We start from the raw sequence: 27,836 nt of genomic DNA, 5'->3' as shown, positions 1-27,836 counted from the left end.
TTAGTACAGTATTTTTGGTTTCCATCTCATGTTTTTTCCAAGGATTTTCTAATTAATCATGGTGCTGATGGATGATAGCAGTCCTGCTATGGCTGCTATTAACACATACGAGTCTCGCCAGAGGTGAAGTAGGTGTAATTTGCTTTTATTTAAAAGCTTTTGCTCAATAATATTTTTATGGCCTGATCTGGCTTTTGTGGCCAAGCAACATTTTCAGTCCCTTCTGCCTTCGGGATTTTTATCCAATTCTGTATGAAGAAAAAGGGGCAAGTGTTTGCTTTGCTGCTTTTCTGGATATCCGGCTACTGTCGCTGGCTAAGGAGAGATGTATTGCTCTGAGTGCTCTGCCTGGCGCTTTTAGTATGTATAGGAGAGGGGCTGAAGCTTCAGAGGACATGACTTGTGGAAAGCCGCTGCTGGAGAAATTAAATATAATAAATTTTACTTAAAAAAAGAAAAAAAAGAAAAATCCTAGTCCTGATTAGAAGCTTTGTTTCTTTGAAGGTAGAATGTAATGATTTTGCTGTGGTTATAGTAAGATACACAGCAAGGGCCTACTAATTTGAATGGCAAGAACAGCTTAAAAATTCAACTTCTTTTTAAATAAAAGTTCATGAAACCTTGCTTAATAGATGCCAAACCCATATGTCAAACAACATACCTATAAAACAAGATATGAACAAAACAAAATAGTTCTTCAAAATAAAAGCCAGTAATCAAATAACTTTATCCTTTACTGTTGCAAGAAAATAAAAATGAATCAACGCTGTACCCTTCACACGTCCAGGCTTGAACTCTGCAATGTGGGTGGAGTGAATCTCTGGATGGTGTCAAATGAGCCAACGTACTAGGTAACCATAAGAATAACCCTTTTAGCAAAATAAATAAGCTTGTCATATTGAAATAGTTATCATATTTTTAAAGGATAATATCTAATACAGTTTCAAGCATAACTTCAGAAGTGTATGTCATTTTTCTATATAAAAGGATTTCAACTAAAATCACTATACTGGTGAATTATTCCAGACTTTTGATGATCTAACACAGAGGGTAACAGAGTTTATTATGCCTCAATTCACCTGTGTACATGTCAGAATTTAGTCCCATCACGCTTTCTCTGATATGAAATGTAACGGCTGGTCTATTTTGGTTTAGAATGGGAAGTTAATAAATAAAAACACAGATACCAAATTAAAGCCAAATGAAAGCAGAGCAAGAACAAACAAACAAATCCAAAACATAACAACAACAAACTACTTATATTTCCAGGTGCAGTAAATACAGATTTGTTTTCTTGTTTGGGTTACTGGCTTGTTTGTCTCTCTAATCTTGCTTCATTATGGAAAAGATAAAGTAAGTTACTATAACATACTAAAAATCAGAAAAAAGAAATATATAATAATATTTCCTAGCTGTCTTGTGTGGTTTGTATTTTGTGTAATAGGACAGATTTTTTTAGATATATATTTATATACTTAAATGCTATTAATCAGAATTATGTTTCGTAACAAATGTCAGAAACTTTATCTCTAAGAACTTTTCCAGGTAAAGTTTTCCAGTGAAGCATCCAACCATTCATATACAGACCCATGTACAAGTTTTAATATGTTTCTATTTATCCTTCTGAAAAACAAACATCTCCAGACAGAAGAGACTGACAGGCACATGAAAGACCACTTTAATCTCCTTCCCTGGTCACGGCAGATATATGAAGTGTGGTATAAACTGGAGGGAAACCTTGGAACGGTGCTTTCCAGAATACTGCTATATATGAGAACATTCCTTCTAAATGACTTTATAAGAGAAGGATGGTGAAAAGTAATATTAATCTCTGTAGCTGTTATTGGGAACAATCGATAGTTGAGCTCGGTGGAAGCTGGTTGCTGATACAGCGACAAGCTCTGTTAGGTATGGCACTTACAGGTCAAAACCAAGCAAAACATGCTTGACTAGTCAATTAATATAAAGTGCGTATACTATAAATCTTGTGAAGTTGTACGTATCTGTCTTCTGTCTAGAAAACAAGTCACTGATTAAAGACAGGGGCAGGAACTGTAGGGATCCAGATCCATGACTGGAGCAAGTGGGAACCACAAATAATTCAGAATGTTGAAGCGCATGTTGTTATCATCACTGTACACACCCACATATGCACACACTGATTTATACTAACATTTCATATTTTTGTAATTGGAAATCAAATAGAACCTTAAAAGAAAAAAAAATCTCTTACTGAAAGCTGTTAACTTTACCATCCTGAAAATATTCTCTTCCTTTTTTCCTTCTTAGTCACAATTTCTCCTTCCTCAGACTTGTCTCGGCCACTCTCTCACTCCCGCTTTCTTTTCTTCTCGTGACTAACAGGCTTCAGGAATGAACTTCAGAGGAGCCTGAAAGAAAAAAATCTCTTCCAGATTGGCGATTTTTCCATTAACTCTTACAAATACATACTGCAGGCAGTTCAGCAAACTGATCATAAGATATGAACACTTTCATCTCTGTGTTACCCTTTCAACTGCAGTTCCAGGTAGTAATAACGAGAAGCTGTCAATGTGATAGTGAACTTCAGTCAACACCACTTGCTTGAAGACCCATACCCAGGACTGATTTTTGCAGCACAAGTTCACCTTTGCCAAAAACATCCTTAACTAGCTCACCACTGTTTTCCATTCTTCTATTACTTGGTGGTTTTGTTGTTGGTGGTTGGTTGGTTGGTTGTTTCCTTAAGAGCGTATTAGTTTCCCTCTTAATTCAAATCCTTTCTTGAACAGAGCGGAGTCATCTGTCCCCTGTTTTTGAAGCCAATGGAAAGGCTTCAGCATCCTTCCTCTCTCTGCATCATCCATGTAACAACTCTTTTCTCTCCTATAGCGTGTTTCTTTTGAGAAGCACAGCTCAGTCTGCAACAATAGGTTACCTTCAAAATACTTCTTTCTGCTTTTATCTGCTCCCCTCCCCTTTCTCCCCGCCATCCAATCAGCAGACTCACTCCACCATTAAAGATAAGCAATTTTTTCAAACTCACTCAGCATTTCTGTCCAAGTCAGATACAGAATCTAGATTTCCTACTCCCATTTTTTTAAAAATGTTGCCTTTAAACTACAGTTTCACCACCTTTTCTCTTTTATGTGTTTTGGGGACTCAATTTCTCACATGTTTAATGTTATTCTGTCCTGAAGTTCAGTGTAAGATCAAATATTCAAAGGTACCAAGTAATTCCCAATTATTCCAGATTTACCTCACGGTAATAGAGAAAAATCCATACTCAAAGCCCCAGTGAGTGGTTTTATGAGACCGTGATGTCTGTGCCACTGATTTTATTGTTATTTGCATGTACTATAGTGTCTCTGATAAAAAGCACATGTCTCTGGTTTACAAAATGGCCTCTAACCTTGGAGTTAGCTTTTTATTCCACAGACCCATAAAAAAACGCACATAAGGAGAAAATAAGGGCCAGGGCTGACATAAAAGTGAACTGAACTGGAGCACTTTAGACCCGGCAGTTCCTGAATGTTTCACTTTTCATAGAACCATAGAATATCCTGAGTTGGAAGAGACCCGCAAGGACCCTTTTTTTGATCTCTTTTTTGAGGGAGATTGGTGGCACAGTGAGAGGCGGGACCCTCCAGCTCTCAGAGGGGAACTCAGAACATGTTCACACTTTTTATTTTGAAATTAAACACAAAGTATCTAGGAAACCAACAGTGTGTGAAATACTCAGCTCAATACACATCTCATAGAATCATTCAGGTTGGAAAAGACCTCTGAGATCATCTAGCCATACAGCATACGCACCACGTATAGGGCTGACCCCACTGCAGCACCTCACTTTTAAAAGGACTTGTCTAATGATTAGAGCAAGGAACGATGAGCTGGGATCCTTAGGTTGCAGTCCTGGTTATGCTTGAAATTCCTCAAAAAAAAAAAAAAAAAAGTTTGGAGAGATTTCCAGCAGGGTACGCCACGACTCCAGGAGCGTGGCGTGATTTATAGATGTTAGCGCTCTGGCCAAGACACCACTTCTGCTGTTTCAAAAGCCCTGTTTTATTTGCTTTGTGAGCAAGAGGAATCTCTGTTTGTGCTCCTTGACTTAAACACACTGCTTGGAGTGAAGTTACCGGATGCCCGCTCTCCCGAGAGAGCGCGGCTCCGGGCTGCCGTGGGCGTGAGGGCCCCGTCTGAGTTTGTGGAGCAGGCGCAGGCGGCATGGGGAACGGGTGCGACATCCCGCAGGGTGCCCTGCTGTGGGGCAGGACCACTGCACAGGCCCTTGGAGCTGGCTGGGGATAAGGAGCCCAACTGGAATGGAAGCGTGGGCTGCTTTGCTGCTGCTCACTTCGCTCCCAACACTTGACAAAAGCTAGGAGCCTGGTATACGCTCTTCAGCTGACTCACGATTTCATCAGATCAGTCCCAACGGTGTAAGAGCCACGGTGATATTTGAATGCTCTGTAATTTCATTAGCATGGTTCTTTTGGTGGATGTTTAATTTGAAATATTTTTGCTGCGTTCTGATGGTATTATGGTAAATTTTGCAGCTCTGGACCGGCTTTTTTGTGAAGACCATTCAGCTAGCTGGTAAAAGAAAGAAAAATCACAAGGCAACAGACTGCAGTTGCTGCTTTTAAAGTTTTTCTCTGCGCAGGATTTCAGCCACATAACTTCTACCCATTTTAATGGCCTTACGTAACCAAACTACTTTTCACGTGTTCGGGCTAGTACTTAAAGCACTGCAATGTATTTGTGGCACGGTTTGTCCACGCAACAAACATTCCCTAAAATACGCTTAGGGGTCTGAATGACAAGAAGAAACAATTTCTCCTGTGATGGCTTTTGTGGTTGCTGCCTCCAGTTGTCCTTCAAGCACCTCTCTGCAGAGCTGTCTCAGCTGCTTACAGAGTAGCTGCTGAATGGCCAGCTTGCAATTAATTCAGTGTACCAAGGAAACCAACACTCACTGATGGTTTCCCTCAAGGTAAGCTGAAGGCTGGCAGTAGCTGTTGCACGGACAGATGAGACGCCACCCTGGCAAAGGTGGGAAGAAGGGCAGCATGGACCTCTGCGTGACAAATCACTGCTTATCACAGCCTAAGTCATCCCAGCTTAACAGTCACAGCCCTTTGGGTCTTAGCTGTCATTTAAACTAACATATTTCTGCACACCCAAGCCATATGCAGAGGTCTTCAGATAGCTATAAATACAAATTATGGCTGGTGTAAGGCCCCCTTGCTTTGCTAAAGAGGTGAAATGAGGTTTACTCTGAATAAGCACCGCTGAAAGCTTTTCAAAGGCACAGTCTTTGGGATATTTGAGAACAGATATCACTTAAAAGTAGCCCCCCCTCCCTCCTTCTTTTTTAAATCACATTGTTTTCTGCTGTCAGTGGGGAAGTGGTATGCAAAACATGAGTAGGTCAGTGAATAATAGTAGATTTGGAGGTATTGCTGCTTTGGATTGCAGCCTAAGTAGTCTAAATCATGTATACACATGCTGGCATCACTGGATGTGAGATTATAGAAATGGAGAATTACATATGCCTTTTTAGTAATTAAAATTTCTATTGTATTTGGTGTCTTTATTAGGAGTCCCTGAGCCCTCTTAATTCCCCATATTAGAATCCCTGTTGCCTATTTTTAATATTCTTGCAATGTAAATACATTTTTCACAACGCTTTAAGGACCTTGTGTGAATAATACCCAAATAAACACAAAACAGTGAATCATATAATTTCTGGATACTTCACACGCAAGTTGTACGAATTCAGGTCATGGAGCACAGTGAATTTACGAGGACGCTATACAGGCTTCTAAGACCAATTAAACAAAAAATGAAGGAGATTTCTTTATCTGTTTTGCAAAAGAACCTTGAGTTTGCATATTTCATTTGCATTTTGTTCACCAGCAGCTCCCAGCTAGTTTCACTCAGAGGCGCGTCCTCATGAGCTAGTGCCTGCCATTTGCATGTTAGCACTGCCATATTGCTGTGGCTGGGAAAAGCAGCTGGAAGAGGCGTTCGTTTTAAAAGGGGAAAATGTGGCATTGCCAGAGAGGGAGGAGATGGCAGCAGGCTGACCCCGACACCTGCGCCACTGCGAAGCAGTACCTGCACGCAGTCACTCTCGACTGCTGAAGGCTGGAGGAGGTCAGAAGTGAAATGACTAAATGAAGGGGTGGGCAATGTAAATACCAGTGTACTTGATAAATGTTTCTTACACTCTCTTACTCCGAGGCACCTTGCTAACTTGACTGTGCACCAGGCTGTCCATGCAAGCTGAAAGCAAGGCTGCAGTGCAGTACCGCTCCCCGTTCTCTTGCAACTGAGTGATGACCTAGAAAAGAGTCCTGATGTTTGTGGCTCAGAGGTAACGACACTACGTTTAATATAATTTCTGGATTTCAAAGTGTTATAACAACAAAACCTCATAACGTTGCTAAAAATTGGATATCTGAATAGGTAAGAAAGGTGGAGAAGCAAAGGAACTTTTTATAGAATATTACACATCCAGCTATGCTTAACACCAATTCCAGATTAGATGTCATTGCTAATTAAAGCAAGTGTAAGAGTTTTACTCATTTTTTTGTGCCTAACTTTCATTCCCTTAACATTTTATCTGGAGGTTGTCTGAGGTTTCTATCAGACACACTAATTCTGTCTTTCATCTGGGACCCCTCATACATTACTGCCTACTTGCTAAAAAAGACCAGTAGTTGCCAAAATAAACCAATCTGGCACTATCTCTGGGAATGGGTCAGTCCCAATTATTAATCATGGAGCTGTTTATATTTTACAGTCCAAATCTAAGAAGTGTCAGGTGAGGCAAGGTGGGACCTGAAACCCTTTGCCCTGTGCTTTCAGATACTCTGCCTGGTCTTTGCCTGTAGTTTACCATACAGCAGGATCCAATCCATACGTTTTAGCAGCTTCAATATACTACAGACATTTTTTTTTTAACAATGAACAGCACGTATCTGCAAACAAAGATAAAACAACTGCATACATAGGCCCCATTCTCTAGGTTCAGCGGTAACTCCTGAACTAGGGAAGAGTCTTCCCTAGTTCACAGATTCCAGAAAACGTGCTGGATATCTTCCCAACAAGGAGTACAAAACTTCAACTACACAAAGAGCAGGTCAGAAATGTGGATGAAAACAAAGAGATATCTATTTGTTGAAGAAAATATCCTGTGATATTTTCTTGTTTTCATCAAAACGAAATGCAGGACCACATTTTAAATAGTATGGAAATTTTCTTTTCCATGGAGCAAAACTTATTATCCCCCAAACAGTTGTATTTCTTTTGGCATTGGCTCACTTTGCCAAAGAGCTAGAAGTGATACCAACTGATGCGCATGTATGCGTTGAGCACATTTTTCTGAATGTCTACCCGCAAAACGTCCTCCAAGGGTCTTTACTGTGGAGGTTTCAACACTGTATGTTTCTGTAACATTTTCAATGACAGCATCTGATTACGGACCACAGAGCCACCTACCACAGCCTCCTGAGAAATGCTGGGTGACATTTCTGGTTAAAATTTTTATCAGAGAAAACTTCAGAGCAATGTTCCCAAAATGCTCACAGACGGCTCTCACTTTTGCCCAGATTTTTCATCCAGATTCAAAAGAAAACATTCTCAGAGTCAAAGACTTTTAATTGTATGGGGTTTAAAAAGCTCAAATTCAAAATAATAAGTCATATGTGGAGAGAAGTATTTTGTCCCATATGAAACATACTAAGGTCCTTCAAATTTTTTTTTTTTTTTTTTTTTTTTGGTAAGGAGCCAGAGATTCCAGAACCAACCTCCTCTGCAGGTTAACAGATTGTCCAAGTGACCTGAAATAATACTGTTTTTCTTTACCTCCATCAAAAAAAGTACACACAAAAACACCTGCATATATGCCTTTGTTTGCATACCATACAAATGCTTTGGCATCAGGTGTGGGCTCTGAAGGACAAAACATTTTCCTTAATGTGATTTCTGTTGGGATTTTCTGTACCTTCCTGCTCTCCCACCTGTATTCATTTACATGACTGCAAGAGGTCTCTGGTGAACCAGCAGTCCTCCTGGGCAACCCATGCCCTGATTGAATTTAGGAGATATATGGTATGTCCCTCCAGCACTTGGGTATAAGTGGAATGCAGAGCTCCTCATCCTGGAGATGTTCATACAACGAAGGCTGCCAAGCCTTGGTCACTCCCTGCTCATTAAAGCTGTGGTTTAGTGTGGCAATAGCAGTGCAGCGGAGAACCCCCAGCCCATGCGGAGCCCGGTGCCCACGTGGCTGCTGCCTGCCCACAGAACGCAGCCGGCAGCAGCGCCCCATCTCGGCACGCAGTGCCAGCCCAGGCGAAGGCAGAGCCGTCCTTCGGGGAGGGCAGCCACGCTATGCCAGGTCATTAGACGACTAGGCCATGAAGATGAATGGAAAGGAGACTATTTCATATACAGATTGCATCACCACCTGCTTCCTGAGGTTCAGCAGTGGCTTCCCATGTTTGTAACCAAACAGGAAAGGTCGGAGCTCAAAGGAGCATTTCCCAGAGTGTGGTGGAGGAAGACATCCTCCTCTCCACTGCAGTTGCAAAGCAACAGTGTATTTGTCTCCTTCCATCTCCTTTTCTCTCTTTACCTTCTGTATTTGTTTTCTCGTGAATGTCGTGGAAATGAAGCTGTGCATTAAGCAAATACACTGCTCTTGGATGCCGTACACATCAGACTTCCACTTCTCCAGACTCTAGGCAAAAGAAGTTCCATTATTTTCAGATGTTTATCCCTTACCTATCACCCCGACATCTGACCAGACAAGCTAGTGTGCAGATCTGACCAAAGCACAGACCTCTCCCTTCCCCCAGTATGGGGGCACAAGCACATATACCTGCATTCCAGCTAATTTAACAACATAAAAGCGAAACATTTTACATGTAGGATCCGGAGCCATCATTTTCTAATGTCAAAGGTCACATGAAATACCTCTTATGTTGTCTCAGCCTATTTCCTGGCATAGAGTTGTAATCTCCGAGAACACATAAATGTTTCAGTATTAGTACTAAGAAGCCACATGAGGGAGCATTTGGAGAATTGAAATGCTTTCCTTGTACCAGTGTAAATAAGTGAGGGAATCAAACTCGATCCCTCTGGGATATATAGAATTCAGACAAATCTAGATGTTATTATTCATTTCTCTACACATACAGGGATTCAGAGTTTGTGATTCCCACTGAAGACAATTTCTAATAGAAAGCCCATTAGTGGGCTGAACCAGACCATTTCTTACTCTTGCCTAGGTACGCTTTGACTAGCATACCTGAAAGGAAGGGTAGGTAAGTGTGTTTACATTTCAGCTCAATGAAAACACGAGGTACCCTGTACAGGTCATTTTGGGCTGACCGTGGCAGTGGTGCCAACTTTCCCGGTCTCGGGTGGCAGCGGTGGCAGCAGGGAGTGGTAAGGTCCCAATTCCTGCACTCTTCTGACTACCCAAGTAGCTCAGCCAACACATTTCTAAGTAACTTTTACATCCTACGCTTTTATATCTTATGCTCAACTAAAGAAAATAAACCATAAACCCACAGGTACATAAAATGAAAGCAATCTCAATATTTTTGCAAGCTGACTCACATTTATTTATTTTTTTAATGTTTGAGGTTGGCAATACTAAAGCTAACCAAAACAAGAGATAAAAACGTCAGCATGAACCACAATGGGAAATGGGTGTACATTTCTGCTCTGTACTGTTGCCTCAGCAAAAAATCAGCTGCAGCTTGAGCTATATTCATTGACGGAATCATCTCAGTTGACTGAGAACAACATCAAATGACCATATCAGAAACATCTTTGCTGGTAGTGCTAAACAGGCATTGAGCGAATAAAAAATTGAGCACTCTTCCTCCAAAAGTCAACATCCTTAGTAACTGTTGTCAATGAGAGAAACTCATATTAAAGGTCATTTTGAAATCAGTAGAAAAGCACTTCACCAAGATTCCATCTTTTTCCTAATAACCGAGCCTCATTATTTACACTTAAAATTGAATAAAGAACAAGTAATAAAAGAACTGTAAGAAAATCGAGTTGCAGCTATGATATTATGACTACACATTGCTCTGTATATTTGGCTAAGAAATTTGCAATTGGTTTTAATGGGCAGAAGTTCCAGCAGCCCCTTCTTTTTTTTTTTCTTTTTTATTTTTTATTGCCTGTGTAGACTACTTCATGAACTCCAGCCATAGCAGAAAGGTGGAAGGGAAAGAAAGAAAAGAAAGATAAATTCAGACTTAAAATGACTACGTTTGCTCCATCGAGGAGGTCCGGGATGCTGCTTGCTGCAGTACTGGTGGCTGGAGTTTTTGAGTCGCACCAGACTCATGGCACTCAGTTGCTGCCTCCAAGCCCCCAGGGTGTCTGTGGGGCAGCCCTGCAAACTGCAGCATGGAATTTATTGGTGTTTGAAATAATCCCTGTTTTCCTAAGGATTAAATTTAACCCAGATTGCTGCCGTGAGCCGGTTTACAGCTCTGAGCCCCGCTCTGTGGTGTCACTGCAGCCACGGGGGGAGCAAAATGAGGCACAGGAGTACACGTCCGAGGGCAGGACCTCTACACGTCTCGTCTGCTGCTGAAGCCAGCAAACTGGATGGGCATGGCTCACTGGCGAAGTAGGGGTTGGCATGCATCTGCAGTTTTTACGGTTTTCACTGCTTGCTGGTTTTCTTTGCATGAAATCATCTGACCGTTCTTATTAAACCAAAGAAAGTCTGAAAGACTGGCATTTGCCGTTATCCTCATCTCTAGAGAACAATTCTTTGCAGCTCCCGTAAATAGGACTTAGAAGGTAAATGGTATTATAGTGTTAATTTCAAAGTGAATTATTCAAAAAGTGCTCCATATGTCAGCAAGCATCATTTTGTGGAACTATATTAATGTCTTCCTTAAATACAGTTCTCCCTTTCTAAAAGCTGTTTTATAGATCCAGGAAATATGTCTGGTATGAAGAAGTGCTTATTGTAAAGGATGTTTTAGCAGTTGTGTTCAATTAATGAGGAAGGCAGGATGTAGCCCTATATAAGAAACAGCATAATAGCAAGAATTCCTTGGGGCATGGGAATCTTCACACTTACAGGTACTGCACAGCTATCTGTTCATTCAAGGTATCAGGTCAGATTTGTTTCATATTCTGTATTTCACATCAAAAAAGGTAATATCTCCTTTTGACAGGACTGTCTGTAAATATTTGAGAAGCTAAAAATAAAAAGAAACTGTTGCTTTTCAGCAGAGATGCCTGAAAGTAAATCACTCAGGAAGGACCCCAAAGCTTCCACCGTCAGCTGAAACAAATAGAAAACTCACAATGCTGACAGCAACTGCAATTGAGTAAGTAAGGGGCCAGACCGCAAAATTCTATTTTATTCCGCTGAATCAACCATCAGCTCCCTTCAGACATTCCTCAAATTCAAACGATGGCAAGAAGATATACGAGCAGTAGAAGACCTCCCTAGATTTCTCCATATTGACATGTTATTGGACACTGCCAAGCAAATAGACAAACGGCAGACTTGATTTAAGAGGGAACGTACGTGCTTTGGAGCTGTAAAGCAGTGTGGAAGTGCTTACTGACCCGAGCAGCAGGCCCAGTTTTCTGGATTTCTCTTGTTCAGTGCACGGGAACAAGACTCCCGTTCTTCTATGTTCTGCATCTGTTTCATGAACTCTGTGGGGCTGAGGATTAAAAACAAACACATGCAAATATTAAGAGGATTTAAAACGTCTGTGGCTGTGCCCCTACCATCTTTTGTAAATAATGGCTGCATCTATTTTCATTTGTATTACCAAATTGTTTAGAAGCTCAGCCAGGCTTGGGTCCTACAGCGAGGGCCAGTGCACATAAAGACACGGAGGTCACAGCAGGCAAGTATTATTCTCATCCCTATTGTACAAGGGATAATTGAAGCGTGGGGAGATTACATACAACTGCTCAAGACCCTCAGGAAGTCTGTGACTGTGCTGGGAACCGAGCACCAGTTGCAACTGGTACCAGTGGAAATACCAGTGAAAGCGACGGGACACAAAGCTGCACCTGCAGCCTCTGCATCTGAGAGGCATCACGACTACACCATCAGCAGCTCCCCCCAAAAACCAACCTGTCCAGCTCAACTCACGGTCATGCTCTCTGAGCCCCTTCAGTGTGCTGCGTGATGTCTGCATAAGAGAAGTGCTGCTCAACGGTGCCTGGCAGGTTGGGGCCAGTAGCCCACTGGCTTGGGCCTGCTTGGGAGACTGGATCTGAGGTCCAGAGCTCGGTCTTGGCTCTCCATCTCTTATTCTTCAGATTAAAAATCTAGCCAGACTGTTTATATTTCATGTACGTTTAGGTCTAGTACTGTGTGGATTATTGCACTGTGGTACAGGATGACTGCTATTATTCTGGTCTGTTTCTGGTACTCACTTTCCTCTCCTGGAATGGCATGCCGATAGACACGATTCATATGTAAAGCACAGTGTAGAGAATATTTGTGGTGATACTTTTCAAACCAGTTAGAAGCCCAGTAATATTCAGCTGTCTTGAGAACTGCACACACCTGCAAGTCTCTGCAACCACAGACTCCTGCAAACTGCGCTAGCTGTTGGGGAGGGAAACCAGAAGAACGTGCTCTGTTCTGTTCAGCAACATTGGGGCTCTTGTTGAAATGAGTGTGAGTTTTGCATCTAAACCCATCGCAGAGTTAACTTTTCACATTGACAGCTAATATAAGCATCACTGCAATATATAGTTATCAGTGATGTCCTCTGAGTTTAATTTCATATGACTATTGAAAGAATTAATCCCATTCAAAAATTATACTGAAGGCAAAAAAATTTAAATTGTGAAAAAAAAAATCCACTGGCATAGTAAACTACCTTAAAAAACCTACAAGCCTGGCAGGCAGCCAGAAAGAAACACAAGTTTAGGATATTTTCTTATGGACAATTAAAGGATGAGAGCTCAAAATCCAGAACTCATCTCGCTGCTCATGCAGCCTGTAGCAAGTCAAACTGGCTCAGACAAGGACAGGTATCGCACATTCACTGCTGGGTTACAGTAGCATTTCTGCCTCCTGACAATGTTTGAACTACCATATCGTCAAAGCGTAGCTCAAACTTATTACTCCTATTATTATTACACAGCAACCCACAACCTTTCATCAGGTTCAGACACCACTGTGGGAAGTGCAGTACAGGAAACATAAAAGGCAACCACAACTCTTTCATTCTGGACCTACAATGGGAGAAGCACCATGAGGAGGAGAGCTCGGCAGTGGTCTGTTCCCCAGCCGTCAGAGGGAAAACCAGAGGGAAGCCATCCTGGCCCCCTGCTCGGCACTGACAGGCTCTGTGGAGCTCAGTTGCTGCTCACGCACAGCACTGAGCTCAGGCAAACAGATTTGGCTGGGATTTACAAGTTGGCCAGGTTTCAGCAGATTTTCGTGAAGATGGCTAAAAGCACATCACCAACATCAGGCTGACAGACCTGCTTACTTCACCCAAATAATGCTTAGCCAATTTTCGAATTCCTGTTTTCAACCACTCTAAATGAAACAAGTTTTTCCCAGGCAAAAACAACATGGCAAAACAATCTATTTCCCACTAGTTTTCTTCCTCAGGTTACACCGTGTTTCTTTCACATGCATTCACAAACCAGCTTGACGCAGTCTTCAGCATGGAAAATGTCATCCCTGGTAACTACACCCAGAAAAAGCTAAAGGCCAGATAAAAACAGTCTTTACTGGGCCATGCCACGACACTTTCATGGTGTTTCTCTAAGTGGAGCCAGAAATATTTATACATTTAAGCAGTGTAAGAGGGACAACTAGCAGCTGAATTTTACCTGAGACAAGCCTTGGGGTGAGATTTGAACAAGAAAGGATTGTAAAAGTTCTGGCTCTGAAAAGTAAGGTGTGGGGTGAATGATATTTGATATAATCATACCTTTCTTTTCTTTTTTTTGTAATCCACATATGCTTCTTCTTATGAGTTAACTTCACTGGAATGAACAAAGTTTAAAGCACCACTCAGAGTCTTTTGTGGTACAGACATTTGTAAGTGGCTACTGTGCCCGTGCTGCCCCCTACATCTGCTGATGTAAGTTGAAAATAGGTGACTGCTTCGTACGTAAACTGTTTACACAGTCAATCAAGACACGTTGAATTGCTACCTACAGTAATTTCAGCTAATTTGTAGGAAGAGAGTTGCAAAGTTAAGTCCTGGTGGGTTATCATATAACTGACTTACAATTTCAGAAGTCCTATCCACGAACTGTAAATGCTGGGTCTGGGAGCAATGGCATTCAGTGGCCTTTGATGACATATTCAGCTTCAGTATACACGTCACAGCAAAGCACAACAGCAAGGAGCTTGCTCATAAAAACAAACTTAATTGAAAACCCTAAACAAGTGAAATTTCCCTGCAGTTGAACGGCAGAGGCTCATTTTTGCCCCAGCTGCCCGGGCTGCACGTGAGAAGACATTTGCCTTCGCCACAGGCTCGCGCCTGCAGCCAGCAGCAGGGTGCTTGCTGCTCAGCCACCGGAGCAGCACCCACGCCATAAGCAGCGGCAAAAGATGCCGATCGGTGACACTGAGAGAAAATGGCCAGGTGAGACCTGCTCCAATCCATCAAGGAGAGGGCTCCTGCTCCTGCCAGAGGTGGCCTCAAGCCGTGGTGCGGCCTGGCTGGGGCAGGCACCAGCAGGGTGCCAGCAGAGGTGGGATCGAGAGCTCTACGGCTCGTCCCCCAGGGCGACGGTCCCACAGCCCGTGGCCACTTGCAGGAGGCTGCAGTGCTGCAAAACCTGCCAGTGCAGGGAGGGACATGGCTGCAGGCTTTCACACACGCATCTATTTCACTTGAGAGTGGGCATTTAGTCGCTCTGAGCAACCGAACTGCATAGGCTGGCTTTGAAATTCTATAGAGAGACTATCTGATCTTCTCCCTTTCACGGAAGGATTAGGGAGTCTGTAAGGAGAGATTTACCCAATCCTTTTCCTCAGCTTCCCTGGCCCCTCCTGCACTCAGAGATGTTTAGAGTCTGCTCTACATCTGCCGAGTGCAGTCCTGGAGGGTGTTTGCTCCCACACATGCTTTTACTCTCCCAGCCCTCCACCTCTGCCCCGTGGCTAGGAGTGGCTGGCACAGGAGCCGCACTGGGCTTTCTCGACACTCCTCCAGAGAGCCCCAGGCTGGTGAGCTACAGCTGCAGCACGGCCCCTGGTTGGCCCCAGGGGGGTATGCCCCGCTAATCTCGCTTGCCATTAAGAGCATCAGCTCTTAGGAAACTTTTTCTGTAAGTAAAATACGTTTCTTTTCAGCATTACTCACAGCCTCGCCACCAAAATGGTAATACATAAGTTTAGCATCAGCCCCACCACCATCACTAAATGAACACTGTACTGGCCTCGTTAATCTGTGTCAGAGGCTACATCAATTACTCCCACGACAAACTCTTTTGAATTGCAGGAGAAAATGGATAAAAGAAAAGCACTGAGAAGGAAAATATGTGCTGCAGACTTCAGTTTCCACAATCTCCCTCTTCCTCCCTAGCGAAATAAATGAGTTGCTGTGTGGTCTGTTTGGCAGATGGGTCAGCAGAGGCACTTTCTGCTGTGGACATTCTACATGAAACGGGACATGAGTTTACATTTACTGCATGTGGGTGTGAATCTACATTTTAAGTGGATTCACAAACCATCACACTTAAAGAGTACCAACACTAGCAGCAATGAACTTCTGTCACAACAGACTTAATACTCATGTCAAATCCATCATTGCTGTTATATTTTCAGCTGTCAATAACCAGCAGATTGAGAGTTTTGTAGATCCTGATAGCTTCTCAAGTGTCATCTGTGTATGAAGCCAAGACCAGGTCTTCAGTGATTTTCCAAAGTATCGCAGATTGCTTACTCACAGCCTGACGTGTTTGTCTGGAATTTGCCTACTAGCTGCTTAAAGGAGGTAACAAAGTGACCAAAGAGCACAGTGGCAGCTGATGGAAGAAATGCCAGCTGATGACATTGCTCACTTTATTACAAATATATAAACCCATACGTGCTGACCAGGAATAAATATTAAAAAGTATACCCTTCTTTTTCACAGCTAGTACATGTGTAAATTGAGTTGTGCAGACAGAGCCTATTTTGTTTGTCTGTACTTTCTTTATCTGTCAATATGTGTGCTATGGAAAATGGTGTGTTTCTCTCATGCCATTTTTTTCCTCTTTTTTTTTTTTTTTTTTTAGCTTCTAATTCATGGAAATTCGGTAAGAATTTTGTCACAACTTTTTGTTTGTTTCCTCTGTGTATGTGTTTTTTGTTTGTTTGTTTGTTTGGCTGGTTGGTAGCCATCTCTTCTTCTCGTCCAATTTAAGAACTACTTTACAAGTTACCCCAGTACTGCACCAATTGGCTTTCCAAATGCTTTATAAAGTATCCAGAGCTGTTGCTATGTCTGCTCTAGATGAATACGTTTCTATGTGAAAGTCCATCATTTTCCTCCTTCATCCCTAAATCACTTCTACCCTGGCAGTCTCCTTTCACTTTTGGTGACAAGGAATAAAAATGGCACTTTCAAAAAAAGGGAATGACTAATTTGTAAAATAGAATCATATTTTTATACTTTTTCCCACATGATGTATGTACTTACTATTTTTCTCATCCCTTTTGGTGGCTTTTCAATACTGAACAGAATTTCACTGAACTGAGACTTGCATTGACATGTGGCTTGATGCTACACTGACACTAGCCTTCCTGCAGAGCAGTCGCAACTCATTAATTAAGAGGCCAGTTCCCATGCTCAGTGACATGCATATACCAACAACAGCTTCCAGGCACCATTCCCTAACCTGTTCGTTTACCCTTTTGAGGCTTTGCACGTCCACTTCACCCTTTCTAGTCTTACCTGCTAGGCAGCTGTGGGTCTGATGGGAGTGCATAGCTCCCCTGGGTGCTTCCGAGCAAGCTGTTTGCCTCTCTTTTTCCACAGTCCCATAAGACAATGCTCCACGAACGACAAGCTGATGGAAGCCACCTGGGAAAAGGCACCTGAGTTAACACAGAAATCCTAAATCCACACCAAATCCCGGCACTTACAGGTAACTACAGGCCTTGAACAGAGATTAGTGCAATAAATCTGGGTGCAACTGAGCAGTGGGAGAGGTTTGAGTCATGCCGACAACAGAAAACAAAGCTTATTGGGCACTTACACTGGAATTTGTTGCTTCTGTGTGAAGCTTCGCTTGTTTGCTTGAACCAAAGGCCCTTGCATGATGTGGAAATAAAGCCTTTCCATTGAAATAAAAGCCTTGCATGGAAAGAAAGCCCTTCTCATGAGTGTAGCTAGCTGGAAGGCCCAAGGGTAGTAGGGAATGCTTGAATTTTAGTCCATGACCTGAAGACACTTGGACCTTCCCCTCTGCTGGAAGCTGTGCCTGTGCTGGCCGAATGGCTTACTCAGCAAGGCTCTACACAGCCAGGAGCCCCCAAAATCTCCCTGCCGATCTCTTCAAGTGTCGTTCCACAGCTAACGCTTTGCCATGCTTAAATTTAGAGCTGCTTCTATTTTCCATCTGCTAACTAGTTTAAACATAATAGCACTTTACCTCCCATTTCATGGTTTGTCTACTTCCTTACCAATCATTTGTGAATTAAAACAAATAAAAAATCAAGAGATTAAAGAGGTACAGCTTTCCTTCAGCAAGAAGCTCGTTTCCTCTTTCAGTTCATTCCACTGCCAAGGGTTTTAGACTTCTACTTATAATGATTGTTTTTACAGGTTTTCCTAGAAGTAATGATCACTAACTTGTAATTCATAGGGGTCATCCTTCCTTTTAGAGGATACTGGAAAATACAGCTTTATTTTGTTTTCATTCTAAATATATCTACCACAGCCACTGTATCTAATGCATATTAGCTACTCTCATGGAAATGTGTTAAAACTTTGTACAACTTTAGAGTAAAAAAAACAGTCCCACACCTTTTCTGTTGCCTAACTTGTTGGTGTCTTGTTATCCCTCAGCTGAACTATTTGTTGCAGAATGTATTAATGCCACACTACAGTCCAGGACAGCGTCATCTTTATTGCCTGAGGAAAATCGGTACCTCCCAACAGCTTCCCTAGAGAAGACTGACAGAAATACATCCATGAGCTCCTCAGCAGCAGTCCTTAATTACGTCCCACCTTTAGTTTCTAGTAACCAACTTGTCACATTGTAACCTTTATTTTTACCCTCCAATATGCTTAAAGAGTTTTTGTTTGTCTGTATGCTTTGGGATCTCCTAGTTTCCATGTTTGCCCTTATCAGTCACACTTTGGACTTTTTTTTTTTTTTAATTTTTAAAATGCACAAATACCCGTGAGAGTCAATCAGTGGGTAAATGTTTGTGTTGTTCACTCTGTGTTACTCTTCCACCTTTTCTGGTTATTTCACATCTTTACCATTCTTTGTGTCTTTGTTTCTGACATCTTCAGCTTATACCTAGACTGGAATTCCTGGCTAATGGCCAAATTAGAAAATTTGACCTGTTTTTACCTGCCCCAATGCTCTGTTTCTTCTCACACTGATTCTTCCCTTCGTGTTTTCTAAAGATATTCAACATCCAACAACAACCCAATAGTCCAAACCCTTCCTACATCTGTTTCAGAGATTCAAGTTTCACACCCAGAGATAAAAATCTTCAAAGGGAGATTAACCCCAAATAACAAACGCTAAGGAACCAGCTGGTCCTAGTCTTTGATCCCTCCCTCCTTTGCCATAATGAAATCTTTAAAGTGACGCTAAACTTACGTGGAGAAATAAAAATGAGAAAAAAGTTTGTTGTGTTCGGGTTGGTTGAATGTATTGCTGAACAAAGAGTATGTACATATGTGGTATGTTCTATTAAAATCAAAATAACTGAGGTTTTCCCATTCATCTTCAAAAAACATGAGCAAATACCAAGCTCACCCAGGGTTCCCTCAAGGTAAAGAAAAACTTTCTCTGCTTCTGAACATAAAGAGCTAACCAAGATTGATATTATATCTGAAGAACTAGGGGGTTCTCCAAATATGTTCCAGGCATAACGAATATCCAATTCTTTTCAATGTACATCATAAACAAAAATAATTAATGCCTCAAGTTTCAGATAGACAGAAATGTTGTTGGCTTTCTAAATGTTTTTACCACACAGCATTACAGAAAGAGTTTGTATTAGACCTGGTAGGAGAGGCCCCAGAATTTAAGATGTATCACTAGAGTGGTAGACAATCCAAAATCTGAAAGTTTGTTTTGTCATCAGGCCAACCCCAAACCAGTGGAATTGTTTTAATGCTTTGACATCTTCCCCTAACATAACATGAGCCGTAGGAACTTCTGCAGAGTTAATTACATAGGAAGAAGAGTAAATGATTGTGCTAATTAAGAGAGACAGGGACACTGAATTGTGTTGCCAAACTGTGTACCTCACAGTGCTGTGCACAGCACCTAGAGCACCTACAGCTACCAATAGATGGCAGAATATTAAAAAAAGAAAAAAAAATGAACTTACCTTTTAGCAGAAATTCAAACACAAGCATCTTTGCCTTATCTCTTGCACATCTGCATGGAATTAGCTGCAAAGAGGAAAACATTTGTGAAGGTGATGGATTACTTGCTAGGATTTCCCATATTTTTTAATAATTTCAGCAATTTCCCTAGAGCGTGTGAAAGCCCACAGTGCAAATTATTTGATCCTTGTCACTGTTTATATAATAAGCCATAAATGCTTCTGACCTATTGGAGGATTTAGTTCACTCTGGGCTCTGAGGACCCTGTTCTCTTACTGTGTGCTCCCAAACAACACTCTTTTGTACTTCCAGAGGTGAACAAAGCCTGGAAACTGTGAGGTGTTAACTAAAGAAAGCTACTCTAAAATGGGACAATCAGATGACCAGCTGATTTCTTGAAGAAATAGATTCCAAATGTTTCTGAAGAAGGTAAACTTGCAGAATTCTACTTTTGGCTTTATACCTAAAATAATACATTGAAAACACAGATAAAAAGGAAGTTACATTCATGAAAGTACTCTGAACTTTGAAATGCTGATTTTACCTTTGAGCAGTACATTTTAAGAGGGATACCTCTTTTAGACAGCATATCAGTACAGTGGATCTCCAGACTTTTACCTTCTTTGGTCAGCCAAGAGATAAAGGATTTCTTTTTTTTAAAGGAAAAATCAATGCTTAATCAAATCGGATACATAAGCATTTGTGATTTGTTTCCCAAAAAGTAATTACTGTCAGAACATTCTTCATTTTGTTAGTGCTATGTCAAAGAAACTTACTGAAGCTCATAGGTAGGTATTAGATTTCAGAAAAGAAACAGAGCTAAATGTGCTAGTGAGACAGGCCTGTGATATCTGTTTCCAGGTAAAAATGCAAATGCCACATTTCTAGCAGTAAAATGCATTTATAAAAATTGTTTGTGCATCTTCCAACCTCTTCCCAGCCCAGTCAAATGGACAAACTTTGAAATATAAAGACATTAGACTAGTGACTTAAACATTCAAAACATTGGCAAGATTAGCATCACCTGGAAGAGCAAATGAAAGTATTTACATCACAAATACAGGCTTCACCCCCACACCCCACCCCCAAGAAAATTAGACTATTCTGAAACTTCCAGTATGTTCTACTTCTGGGCAGAAATCAAATGCGTGTCTGCATCAACCAAGGGAGATCTCACTACACATCCATAAGCTAACACTGGAATGAGAATTGGTCTGAACAAAGTACTTAATACCCTATGCACTTAGTGTCCAGGATATGAATGAGACTTAATGCTCACTTGGAGCTAATTTGGGCAACTTTACACTAAGCTGTAGTGGGCCAAATAGACCTTCCCTGGGAGAGCCTGGACTCGAGCATTTCAAACATCTGCAATGTGCATATGCAGTTATGTCTGCGGAAAACTTACCACTGAAACAGCTCAGAAAACAGTGTCTTCATCGTGGGCCCCTTGTCACGTAGCAGGTCATGAAATAGCTCTACATAGTATCTCTGCAGTACATGGTTAAAACCCTTGTAGATTAGCTATGAAAGGAAAAACGCAATGCACAGCTGAGAGGAAGAAAAAGAAAAACAGTGACATTACAGAAATTAAAATATTATTTCATCTCATTCTCAAAATGGTGAAAGAACCTTTTGGTTTTCTAGCTGCTTCCATTCTAAGGACAGGCTATTTCTACTTCCTACCTAACTGCTTAGCAGCTGACCTGGAAGACATGACAGCTGCTAAGTGAACGATGTTTTCAATCCTGCTCCTCAAGTAGTTTTTTAAAAATTACTTAACATAAAGAGAGTTTGTTTGCCAGGACTATTTTTCTAAACTCTTGCTGCTCTATTACTCATATGAAAAAGAAAATAAATAGGATAATCTATAACATCACCACGTCTATGATGAAATTATGCCAGAAGATTTTCCCTGCCTGGCTTTGTGTTCATTCAAAGACCCAAAGCCAAGTAAATGTCAAGCAGTTAGGACTAAATAACCCCTTAGGAGCAGAAGGGATGAAAGATACGCAGACAGCATCCAAAAGCCTCCAGTGAGCATGGAAAGAAGGAAGTTAAGAAGCAGAGCACTTTTCAGCTCCAAATATCTTCTTGTAAGCCCAGGCACAGAGATGCTTAGCAATTCTGAACCAGAGCAGAGCCACCACCCACACACACACACACACACACCGTGCTACCCCTTTTCCTTCCCTTTCTCAGCAAAGCACTGGAAATCCCAACGGGAGTTCTGCTGAATTGGCCCGCCGTGCCTTTGTCTGCAATGTTCAAGCAGTCGGGACACGGAGAAACCTCTCCCGCAGGGGGATGCGGCAGCGTGAGCTGAGCCCAGGGCTGAAGCTGGGCTGCCCAGCCCTGCTCACCGCACTCAGAAAGGTCTGTGCAGAGCAAGACATCCTCTCCCAGCAGGGCCCGGGCTCTGCACGGCCGAGGCAAAGAGCACGGCCTAACAGCTCAGGTGCGGGAATACAGCTATGAGGCTTGGACACACCGAGACAAGAAATCGTGGTGGCTTGCTGACAGCCCCTATGCCCAGGTCCTCTTCTTCCTCGGAGTGGGCTCTGTCTGCTCTGGGTAGTCAGAAACCTTCCACAAACAGCGCAGGGCAGGGGATAAATACCTGGGGCACAGCTGGAGGTGGCCAACATCAGCACAGACAGAGCTCACCGAGATGCAGGTGTAGTAAATGCGATACTAGTCCAGTGCCAACATTCATATTTCTTAGAATTTCTCTTAAAGCCAGTGGATTAAGGTAATATTATTTCATGAATTAATACATCAAAATTTTAAACTAGGATCCTATAGTTTTTCCACCACTACAGTTTCCCAAGCCATTCAGAGTTATTTGGCTACATTTAATTTCTTTGGATATGCTCAATTGCTTAATCCAATTTACCAGATTGGGGCATCAGGCATTTATTCTTCATTATTGTCTGGTTAGGATGGTCTGGAGGATGTTCTCGAGTGGGGGAAAATAGCGGCTGCAATCTGCTGTTTTAGTAATAGTCGTATTCCCAGGCAGATACTGAGGCAAAGTGCAGACACAAGACGCAGTTCTGACGGGAATGAAAGATGAAGGGTGCCACGATTCAGCCACTAATGGCTCTCCACACACTCACAATATTAAATTTCAAGACCCAAATACTGTCTTTTTGAGATGTTGTTTTAACTGACAAATCTTTAAACATAACTAAATTGGATAGAAAAAAAAACACAATGTAGGTTTTTAGCAGCATTAATAGGCTGTTTGATTTTAGTGCATTATCATTTTAGAGAATAAGGTTAAAGCTGCCACAAATGACAACAAGAGGCTGGAAACAGCTAATCGGTGTGCTGGTAAAACAACATTGTACCTTGAGGAAGGACATTAATATACCACTTGTAACTTTTTTTCAAGTTTCCGAAGTTCTCCCCCCCAGCTCCTTATGTTCTCATCTAATTTCCAAGTCATACTCCTCAGGCCTTAGTATCCTTTTGCAAATGTCAATGTCAGATCTTCTGTCTGCAGAGAAGAAAAGCACTGGAACTCTTTTTACCTGCACACATATTAGTTTTCTATTTCTACTTAGGAGTTTGAAGGCAATGCAATTCATTTGGTTGGTATCACTGAAGTGTGGACTTCACCTATTGCAGAAAAAGTTAATTTACAGGACCTACAGAACTAAATATCCAGGTATATATACAGCTTATAATACCAATTTTTTCACTATAGTTTATACAAATCCCCAAGGCAATACTGGGCTTGAAGGCAAGAGCACTTAAGATTTAAAATAGCATTTTTATAGCATTCATTACAGTCACCATCATTAAGTGGGTTTGGCATATGCAGCCTCTTGTCTGTACAAAAAAAAAAATTCCAAGATTCTTATCCTGTAACTGAAATTACTGTGCCAAGAGAAGTTTCTGTCTCACATGTAGCTGGTATGTACGATAAGACACTTGATGTGGCAAGTAGCTAGTTACTGTAGGAAAGCAACAGCAATGTGTGCCCTCCCTAATCACAACCCTAAGCATCCAGGTCTGCTCAAAATATACTTTTTCCTATGTTAATCAAAAGCAGCGAGTGGTAACAAACATTTTGTTTCTTTACAGGGCACAGGCAGTTCTCACTCAGCTTCTGTGTCTATTTCTGCAGGCTTACACAAAACTGTCCTAGCTTAATAATAAAAATAAACACTTAAGGGATAACATTTCTGCAGATAAATTAATTTCCTTATAAAACAAAGAAAGCATGCCCAAATGTTATCTCACTTTATAACTGACCAACAAGAACATGTTCTCTGCGATGCCTCCTCGTGTTTTAGCTACTTGAAATCTGCATGGTGATTTTCTACATTGCAGTGTGTGGGGGGGTCTATTTATTTATTTATTTATTTTTGTCATCCTTCATTTTCAGCTGCCTTACCGCTGAGTATTTAAATCTGAACTGAAGAAAATGTAAAATGGTCTAGAATTGAACACACTGGATATTTGTCCTTGAATATAGTCTGTCTGGTTTGAATAAATAAATAGCTCTAGGTGCTTTTGTTTCTCTGCTTTAGTTTTGGATGGTTTTGTTGTTCGTTGTTTGCTTTAGAATTGTTTCCCTTATTTCCACAATTCGCTTTTGAGTTTGGCAGATTGATTCAAAGAGCAAAGCTGAGACCAGGGGTCTCTTTCTCACCAGGCTGTGCAGGTGTGATGGTCATCCAAAGAGAAAGGTTTCCTGTGAAGAAACTGGTTGGGATTCTCGTCCATTGACAGGTCAGGGGCTTGAAAGATAAGACAAAGACATTTCATGCTCTGTTCAGCTGGGTCATTATGTTTCCTGAAGACAGCTTATTTTATCTGCCACTTCTGGGAACGATAAATAACTACATATATACAGGAACAAGTGGAAAACCCAGGCAAAGACAACAGCAACCTTTACCAGGAAGAAAAGAAACAAAACCAAACCACAAACCAAGCTGGAATGTGTAAGTCACTTTTGTTTTGTTCAGTTAAATTGATAACATCCATGCCAAAATAATTTTTGTTTAGCTCTCCTAAATTCCTTGAGGAATCAAGAAAATTAGTAATGCTGTTTTTGAACTAACAATTTAATCTGCCAGCAGACTAAAACCATATAAACAGGAAAGTCATTAAACAATATATTTTTTTTCATATTGTATAAATCTCACTTTCACACAATTGCAAACAACCTCCTATACAAAGTTGTTTATCAGGTATCATTTATTTTTTATATTATGTTACCTGCTTGTTGGCTCACTTTAGCCACTCCAAGCCTTTACTATTTGGGCACTAGACAAATATATATAAATGACACTACCTGGAGCTACATGTGGCAGAGGCCATCAGTCACAGTGTACACATGGATGTGAAATTACAGCCTCACTGAGAGCACAGAGGCTTTGTCATTGATTTCAATAGAAGTGGAATTTCACTCACGTAAATTAAGCCACAAAAAATTAGTCGACTTGTTTCCTTGAGGTCAGATAGAAAGAGTCTTTCAAAGTACAGCATGGAACATTTCATTTTCTTTGCTTGAATGGAGTTCAGTAAGCCATAGATCTGGCTAAGCATTTAGTTGTATATATTCCCATTCCTTGTACAAACCCTGAGATTGCCCACGTAGGATAGGCAGATTTTCCAGTTAGAAGTTGTGGATTATCTTATATCACCTAGGAAACTGAAAACATTTTCTGTGTTCACCCTTATTCCACACGTATTAACAAATATATACAAAACATAGCTTATGAAAGGAACAACTTATTTTTGACGATGAATATATTTATTATGTATTTGATGGTTGCTAATGAATATATTCATGTTGCCCCTTTGGGATAGCTTTGAAATTCCGACCATTTGTTAATTGCATGCAATGTAACTGTGTCACACGTTGTACACTGCACAACGGTCCAATAAACTATAGTCTAATACTAATGAGACTAATAAATCATTTTCTAACATCAGAATATCATTCATCTTTTTTTGCTAAGGTGTCTGTTCTTCATCCCTGTAGCTTTATTTCAGTATGTCTTAGTTTAAGAAAATTAGATTAAGGCAGGCCTTAGAATAACGCGGGCTTACCTTCTGTTCTGCTGGGCTGCAGCAGCTAGAAGATGTGCCGTGGGGGAAGTCCATACATTCCACATTGATTATACAAAATTAATGAAATAGATGAGAAAAACAAAACAGCAAAAAAAAACAACAAACAGGCTTAAACCACAATCAAAACAAAACTCAAAAGCCTATAACCAATTATTTTCTTTAAGCTTTTTATCATGGCATAGTAATACGGACAGGTGAGATTTATTTTTAATGTTTTGTTATGTGCTGGCATTAGTTCAAAACAAAGGTGGTGTTTTTTTTTTTTTGTTTTGTTTTCCTCCCGATTGCCTTTACAAAGGCAAACCCAAAGCAAATGAACAAGTAAAAAATATACAAAAAGCCACTTAGATCTTCTAGTCATCTACCTTTGCAGGGAGACGTCCCTTAAATCAGCAGACCTCACTGGGTGATTCCCAACACGCAGCAACCAGCGCTCAGCACTTGGCTCCCACTCTGCTGGGTGTAAGCACAGCCCCTGTTCTCAGTGGTACAAAAGCACGCACGGGCTGAGTAGCTCAGGTTCGGGTGTCTTCCTGGGATGTTACCAGACAATTAGGCCTGTGGCAGAGGGATCTTTGCATGTCACTCTGAGTCACAAAATACAGAGTGTACATGTAGGAGTCAGTAACCATGCAGCTGGTTGAGTACGTTTTGCATCCAGCGCTATGAAATGAATAAGCTTGACAGAAGGGATACGGCCAAGGTCCTGTTTCTAGAGATCATAAAAGTTCAGTCTGGGATTCACCTATGACTGTCATGGGGGAAAAAAGTGCTACACTATGAATATTTCATTATGAAAGTGAGAAAACGCTTTCCCCTCCAGCAGATTTTATTAGTTAGCACTTTTCATCTCTAGCCTTCACAGCAAAATCCCAGGCTGAATTTCATGCTCCCTGAAATATATTGAAGGAATTCCCCTCTGCTCACCACAAAGGCACATTCTGTGGTATAGCATGGAAGGAAGGACGGGAAAAGAAAAATCAAAGATAATTAGAAGAGAAGAAAAATGAATAAAATATTACTAAGAAAAGTCCTGCTGTGGTGCATCAGGGAAATCAAGGAGAAAATCAGTACCTCAAAGGCCTCTCTTTCAGCCTAGATTTTTCCTTATGCCGCATAACTAATCTATGGATTAATGGATGCACAAGTAAATGACTTTTAGTATAAAATGTAAATTTTAAAATAATATTTAGTTATCCCAACATTCATACCTGAATATTTCAAAACCCTCTGTCACGTTTTCTCTCCATCCTCCACCTTCACAAAGAGAAGACAATAGGCATTCATGAGATTGTAAAGTTGTACACTTACCTATTTTAGCACACAAATATCTCTGGTCTTTATAAGCATTTATAGTGCATATATGTCCCTGAACATTTTAGAATTCTTCATCACATTGTGTGAAAGCAATTTCTTGAATGGACCAGACTTAAATTTACCATACAGTTTATTCTTTGAGACAGTCTTGGCACCTTTGCTTTAACCACTAAAGTGTACATCAATTTGCTCATTTTGTGAATTGTTCATAATTTTTGCCCATATTTTTTTTCAAAAATCATAAGCCAATAATTTTTTGAAGTATAATTTGACTTGCACGTAGATCTCAGTTTAGAAAACCTTTGTGCAAGCTTGAAACAAAGTTACTTTATCAGATGTGTAGGACAAAATACTGAAAGGATCTTCAAATTAATAGAAATTAAAGGATTTTTAACTAGAAGAAACAAACACTACAAATTAAATCTTACAGTGCATAGATAATAGCCATCTATTGCTTGACATTTTGATTTTTCTTTTTTTTGTTTGTTTTTAAATCCCCTTTTGGATCTTAACATTACGTAGTAATAATCAATAACATCAGAGTAAAATAAAGTCGAACACTACACTGGGGCAAAGAGGTCCACGTGGAAGAACAAGCAGAACATGACTGCACTTGAGTTATGATAACTGTCAGTGCTTTGCATTAAAAAAAAAAAGAAGTATGAAAATGGAGAGTAGTCTTTGGGGGTGGGAAATGTCACCTCTGGAAATGTGGCTGAGGTGCAGTCTTTCTCGGTGGTCGCACACTGGAACAGGCTCCCCAGTGAAGTAGTCACTGCACCAAGCCTGTCTGAATTTAAGAAGCGTTTGGACTGTGCACTTAGTCACATGGCCTAAAATTTTGGGTAGACCTGTGTGGTGCCAGGAGTTGGACTCAATGATCCTTAT

At 41.0% G+C, this 27,836-nt stretch overlaps 1 long non-coding RNA gene across 3 annotated transcripts; it reads right to left on the bottom strand.

Moving 5' to 3' along the window:
- Nucleotides 1–818: 818 nt before the first annotated feature.
- Nucleotides 819–26,446, bottom strand: LOC310900104. Of its 3 annotated transcripts, none has more exons than XR_014584835.1 (5): nucleotides 24,205–26,446; nucleotides 20,950–21,065; nucleotides 19,544–19,607; nucleotides 16,920–17,048; nucleotides 819–2,390 (listed from the first exon to the last, which is right to left on the bottom strand). It is a non-coding gene; the product is annotated as an uncharacterized lncRNA (long non-coding RNA). The 3 variants fall into 3 exon arrangements; XR_014584836.1 differs by lacking the exon at nucleotides 819–2,390 and adding an exon at nucleotides 11,621–11,708; XR_014584837.1 differs by lacking the exon at nucleotides 819–2,390 and having other exon boundaries at nucleotides 16,766–17,048.
- Nucleotides 26,447–27,836: the final 1,390 nt, after the last annotated feature.

The sequence above is a fragment of the Anser anser genome, assembly GCF_964211835.1.
Source record: "Anser anser genome assembly, chromosome: 5".
Classification (NCBI taxonomy): Eukaryota; Metazoa; Chordata; class Aves; order Anseriformes; family Anatidae; genus Anser; species Anser anser.
The sequence above is the reverse complement of the archived record's forward strand: the minus strand, read 5'-3'. Positions and strand labels throughout refer to the sequence as shown.